The sequence below is a fragment of the Pezoporus wallicus genome, unplaced genomic scaffold (assembly GCF_028554395.1).
Source record: "Pezoporus wallicus isolate ANWC-B61680 ecotype Strahan unplaced genomic scaffold, APGP_CSIRO_Pwel_v1 contig_5787, whole genome shotgun sequence".
Lineage (NCBI taxonomy): Eukaryota > Metazoa > Chordata > Aves > Psittaciformes > Psittacidae > Pezoporus > Pezoporus wallicus.
Window position 1 is genome coordinate 2,754,490 of NW_026637253.1, and position 6,585 is coordinate 2,761,074.

Here is a 6,585-nt window from a genome sequence, read left to right on the forward strand (position 1 = left end):
ATTCCTGGGCAAATTTGCAGGAGTTCATGACATGGCTTAAATTCACATCTCTTGTTTGTAGTAATTGTTTTAAATGCTCTGCTCCAATCCCTTAAAACCATTTAAAAGTAAGGAAATTTTGTTGCTTGGGAAGGCTTCTTTCTGTCTCAGGCAGCAGTTTTGAATTGCAATTTCCAGTTACATCATCATGTCTTTCTACACGTCACCTTCCTGCACAGTAACAAACTGGTAGATAGCGAACTGGGTTGCTACTGGTGATAACACATTGTCCTGCATTGGAGGATGTTGGTGACTGAGGCTGACATGTAGAAAGAAAACGTGTATATTGGCCTGAAAGGACATATCCGCCTCAGCTATTTAAAATCTAGCGTCCTGTAGAAAAGGCACTTGTAGGTAGAAATTTACCCCAGTTCTCATTGATGGGTATGTCAAGACACCCATCTTAAGATGGATGTGTCCTAGAAATGCCCTGTTTCCCCTACCAGCTGCAGGGAGAGTTCGGACCATGCCTAGTCACAAAAGATTTACTCTTAGACTGGATGGCTAAAATTCGTGCGGGAAAAAAATACAAAGAAACAAACCGTTCTGAAGCTATTAAGTATCTGAAGCCAACAAACCAAGTTCTTTGGGTTTCTTTGGGAATAAACTTTCTTGCCCTGGGGTGCTTCCCAGCAACACAGGCAAAAGAAAGAAAAGCCTTGCATTTGGATGATACCGCAATATTCAGGCTAGACTGCAAAAGCATAGAAACATGATTTTGCTTTGGAACAACTTTTCAATTGCTCTAAAATGGTCTTCAGGACTAACCTTGTCAGTTTCTAATATAAATTTATTTGTTTATAGCTTTGATGATATTCATATTTAGGAAAACCATACCTTAGTCACTTAAATGGTTCTACCCCAGTCGGATTTGCTTTAACTTTTCAGTTATAGTCATAAGAGTTAGCACTTGTGAAAAACTATGTAACTTAAAGTCACAGCTGCATCAGCATCAGAAATAATATTTTATTTAAATTAGATGTATATATGGTAGTGACTTCCAATAATTCTATACACTTTTAGTTCTTTTAGCTCATTTGAAAATGGTCATGACTTGAGAAGAATTCAAGTTTTACATAATAATATTAAGCATTATTGCATGGTAATATATGTGGGAAATAAGGAAATAGAACCCTTCAAGACTTCTGTTTCTGATGGACTCAGCTTTAGTTGGTGGTGAGTCCATCTTGGAGCTGGCTGAAACTGGCTTTTTTTGGTCTAGCAAAAATAACATTTACCAACATTAGTTCAAGTGTTTACAATAAAACCCTTTGGTAATGCCTTCAGCATTTCTTAATCAGGAAGATCTCGTTTGAAAACAGAAAACATTCTGATATTCTTGAGTTTTGTTAGCTTTTGCCTTTCAGAAACATTTGGTGGGAAAGAAACCTATGTGAACTGAAGCTCCAACATCTGGCTGTTGATTTGGAGAAAACTCCAGGAACAAACTTGCCAAGAAAGTTTTCAAGCTGACAAGCAGGTATTCTTTATCGCAGAGCCAGGAGACACGGGGGATAGCTCCTCCTAATGTGTGTCTCCCCATTGCCACACAAGCCATCCTTTTATAGCCACTGGGCACACATACATATTCATGAGGCTACGTATGGATTACGTAATTTTCCAGAAAGCTCCCCGCATGCGCACAGAATTGTGGTGGTGGTCTCTGAGGGTCGTTTACTTCTTCCAACAATCTTCATCACTTCTGGCAGCCTTTGAAGCATGCGCAGTAGATGCTCATACCAGTTTAATTGGTTTGCTAGCACCAGAGACATAATAATCCTCCTGTCCTCCTGCTTATCAGTTAGTTTAACTGTAGCCCATCCTGGACACCTGCGGCTCCCAGTTGCTCTTTATCCCTGTGTCCTGTTCTTCCAGACTGTTTTTCTTAAACTATGTCACAACTATAACAACTATAACGATTTATCTTGTGAGAACTCTCAGTATGTTCTCTAGCTGTACTCTATTTTTTTTTCTCTATGTATCGTGCACCTCAGTAATTTTCCATTGCTACTGTTACAAAGCCATCAAACTTAACATACTTAAATCTAATTCTAAAGGTTTCTATATTCCATTTTGTGATTTTGTGCCCCCTTGCCTCACTATCTTAAGCAAAAGTTAAACTGGAGGAAATTTGTATCTTGGTGTTTTGTAAATTTTTTTATGATATCAGTGGAGAGTGTCTAGTAAGTGACATTTATCACTGCTTTCTATTAAAGCCTGCCTGGAAGATTCAGGAAAGTGTTATCAGTGAATGCACATACATAGACTAAAATAAATGGTTACATGCTTTAAATTACAACATTACTTTTGCTTTCATACCTTTCCAGTACCTTAATCAAAGATATGCCTTGGAATTATATTAAACATATGTCATACATGTGCAATGTATACTTTACATTCCATCTCTACCAGGCTTAAAATACAGATCAGAAGATATATTGTAAATTGCTCAGGGCTGTATCCTCCTCAACCTCTTCATTCCAGTGGGAATTTTTTCTGTTTAATTCACAAGGCTTTGGATTCAGGTCCTTATTGTCTTTTTAGCTTTTGCCAGTCAAGAATAAGTTCCTCATTGAATGGTAACCAAAGATGGTATGGGACAAACAATGTGATTGCTAGGTGAGAAACCTGCCTCTTGATGGTCCAGAAACCACCTGATTATACTCCTGGGCTGCTGAAAGGCAAAAGGAATTTTCAGATTTTATATGGGGTTTTCATCACAATGTAAGAGCCAGTTCATCCAGTTCCAAAGTTTATCAACAGGGAAACTTGAAATTGATGAGTTTACTTCTTTTTTTTTCAACTGATATATCTGCATATGTGTTGCACAGTATATTCAATAATAATTTTGGTGATACAATTAGCCAAAGATAACAGTTTTGGTAATATCCTGAGATTTAATAACTAAAATAATACTGGAAAATTAATGCATGTAGCTACACAAGGATTTTATTTAGCCCCCACTGGTTTCACTGTGAGTCATCTTTGCAGCACAGATGATCTATACATTTCTTGTCTTGTGAGGCCAAGAATGCTGGGGGGGGGCTGAACCACAATTATGGTTCTCTGGAGCTATGATGAAATGGGGCTACAATCTTTTAAAAGCTTGAAACACTCATTAAAATTAGTATTCTATATGACAAATAAAAGTATTTGAGGTTTTTTAAAACGTAAATATGCTGTGGGTTTATTTTATTTATTTTTTTCAATAAAATTTGATATTATATGATTGATATGTATGTGGAGATAAATTGTTTACAGCAGTCCTGGTCTCCAATTGAATAACAAAGAAGAAATACTAGTCTGCTTGATTTGGAGCAATTTTCTTTTCTGAATTTGCAGGGAAGGATAAGGAGTGGGACAGAAGCAATTTGGCAACACTATGTTCTTGCTACTATTTTCCTGATGACACAGATATGAATGAAACTGAACCTAGGGAAATTTTGATTCTTATGTTCTCTAAACCTAATGTTGCTATTTTATTATATAAAAATTTAATGCTTATTTTCTCTTGCTGCCAAAAATAGGAATGTATTTCCCTGACTGACACCTTTGTAAATTCACTAAGATCAGCTTTTGTGTTAGAAATGAATAGTGAAAGGTTTTAAAACTCAGCTGATGCATAGCTCCTGCAGATCTTTTTTAGGTCAGCTGGTTGTAGTTCTCTTCTCATTTAGTTTCAGCTCAGAGGGATTTTTTTGTTTGTTTATCTTGGTGACGTTTAGTAAGAAAACAAAAACTTTGGGTCATATTCTGCCAATATATTATGCAGAGAACACCCAGAAGCTGTCTGCAGTACTTGATAGACATGATAGGTACAGAGATTGGCAGGACGAACTGGATGATCTAATGAGTTTTCCTTTTTTTCTGTCTAACCTCTAATACATAAATTTAAAGAAGAAAGATGCTGACACATTTATCCCTTCAGCCAAAGTGTTGAAAATGTTGGAATGATTGCAAATAGCCTCTGTTTAACAGAGATAACTGTAATTTAGATTTCAGCTTGGATTTTGCAGCAATTGTGCTGAAATGAAAATCATAGGCACTGAAAAGTGTAGATTTCACTGCATGATAGAAAGCATTTTTTAATTTAAATCTTCCCTACTCTTTTTCATGGGAAAATATATATAAGACATCAGAAAAATGTGTCCTTTGCGATACAGTTGGTAATGATAAGATCAGGTTATGAATATATTTCAGTTCTTGTTGACTAATAACATTTTGATATTTATGATGAAAAGGCCGTGGAAGTTTAATATTTAAAATATTAAAATATCAAAAGTGACAATAGGGAGAATAATGTTTTCTAAAATGTGCTCTTCCATGATTATATTTGCTGTGGAGTACAGGTGTCGGCAATTTCTTTCTTAAAAGATTTTTTTATACTCATTTATTTGCTAAGAGGAATTAAATAAGTGACAATCCGTGGGGATTCCTTGCTGGTTTATGTAGTCAGTTGTTACATTTGAAAAAATGACTTTGTAACTCATGATTTCATACTTTGGAAAAGCAGGGTTTTTTTTCTGTTTGTTTTGGGTTTGTTGTTTTTTTTTTCAGTGTATGAGCTTGTAGTTTTTGCTGGGCAGATTAGTCCTGGATATTTCAAATACTCTCAAATAACGTATTCTTCTCTTTCAGTGACTGTGTCAAGAACATGACTGCTGCAACATATATCCACATATAGGTGGTCAGCACAGCAGGAAAATGCTAGGACTATAAGACAAATGATAGGTATAAATTATTTGCAAGCTCAGGTAACTGCAATTTGACTTTTTTGAGCATGTAACAATGCCCCCAGAGAAGAAAGTGTGAATTTCTTCAGATCATTGCATTTTCATGGCCCTGGCATTAAGTAAAGGTAGCAACTCTAGGTTTTTGGATTTCTCTACTCATAAATAAAAGCCATTTTGTTTTTTAAGTCTAATTTTTGCATGAAATATGTATATTCTAATCCTTGCTGAGAAGTCTTCAAGGAATAACAGTGGAGGGTTTTTGGTATAATATTTCATCTCACATGCTTGCAGGAACCATACATCTTTGGTGTTGAAGTTGCGGCACCTGTATCAAGGGCTTGCGTATCAAAGCCATGTTCTTCTGTATTCTAGTGTTTAAAAATTTGCTGATCATGACTGACAGGTTTAGAGAGCTAACATGTTCTAGAGTTGTGGGTGATTTATTCCAGAATAACTTAGGTAATTCAGAGAATTTAGCTGCCACAGTCTTCCTTCTCATCACAGAAAAAAAAGTGCCTATTAGGATTGATTGCATTTCCTTTAAGATTTTTCAGAGAAGGGACTTCATCCTACAGCGTTCTGATTTTTCAGAATTTTAGAGAAGGGACTTCATCCTACAGCGTCCTCAAGTAACAATAATGTAAGTATCTAAATTTTCATTGAAGAAACACAGAGAAAAGTTTTGCAGTTGTAGTTACTTTTATGTTTGCCAAGCTTTTTATATTTTCTTTTCTTTTGTTGAAATGACAGTTCATTGCTAATGGTCCCATACAGAGAACCAAGTCTGTATACAGAGCTCATGAGACAAATAAATGCCTGGCAGGATGAGTGGAAATCGTTCTTACAAGAAGGCATGATGTATGACTTGGATGCCACAATCCTCGTACAGGTGAGATCACAGGAAAGTGAAATGCAGACCTGGAGTGGAAGTAGTTCCTACTTGTTTTCAGTATTTTTCTTTTCACAGGCACTGAACCTGGCCTCCCTTATCTCCACTATATAATACCATGATGTTCATAGAAGCAGAAGTATGCAGAAGAGCTAAATGCAGGCACTCAGTTGAAATCTTCTAATCTGATCACAATTTTTTTTAAATTTTTTTTTATTCTTCAGTGGAAATTAACTTCTTTCCCATTATGCTGGTTTTGGTTGGGGTAGGTTTAATTTTCTTCATAGTAGCTATTATGGGGCTGTGTTTTGGATTTGTGCTGGAAACAGTGTTGATGACACAGGGATGTGTTAGTTATTGTTGAGCAGTGTTTACACAGAGTCAAGGCCTTTTCTGCTTCTCACCCCACCCCAACAGTGAGCAGGCTGGGGGCGCACAAGGAGTTGGGAGAGGACACAGCTGGGACAGCTGACCCCAGCTGAGCCATGGAAGTTCAGAGCAGTGCTTTCTCCTGGAAATCATACCTGAATGTAAGGATATTACTGGCACAGACATTATATAGGGGTTTTCTTGCGTATGTATCCTTCTCTTTTATCCTGCAATGGAAGTAGTAACATGGTCTTAGTGAATACCTGGTTTCAGTTCTAGGCTAAGTGAAGAAAAGTGTTATTTTCATGTTCAAAAGTAGAAAGTGTAAAGTGAAAAGAAAAAGGTCTTTATTGATGCATATGTAGGTATCTGCGTATATTTGAATTTATATTAAGACATACAGAAACAGCGAGGAAATAGGATAGCTGTCCAAAAGTACCCCTAAACAGTAAAGACTAGAGAGGGAGACCAGTTATATATGTGGAAGGACAAAGCAGGAAACAGAACATGTCTTTAGAAAAAGCTCACAGAGATATTAAAGAAAGGTTTCTAGTT

General features: G+C 36.5%; 1 long non-coding RNA gene across 1 annotated transcript; it reads left to right on the forward strand.

Moving 5' to 3' along the window:
* The first annotated feature begins 201 nt into the window (after window positions 1-201).
* LOC130596622 (uncharacterized) lies at window positions 202-5,863 on the forward strand. Its single transcript, XR_008971572.1, has 3 exons — window positions 202-288; window positions 5,523-5,661; window positions 5,740-5,863. It is a non-coding gene; the product is annotated as an uncharacterized LOC130596622 (long non-coding RNA).
* Window positions 5,864-6,585: the final 722 nt, after the last annotated feature.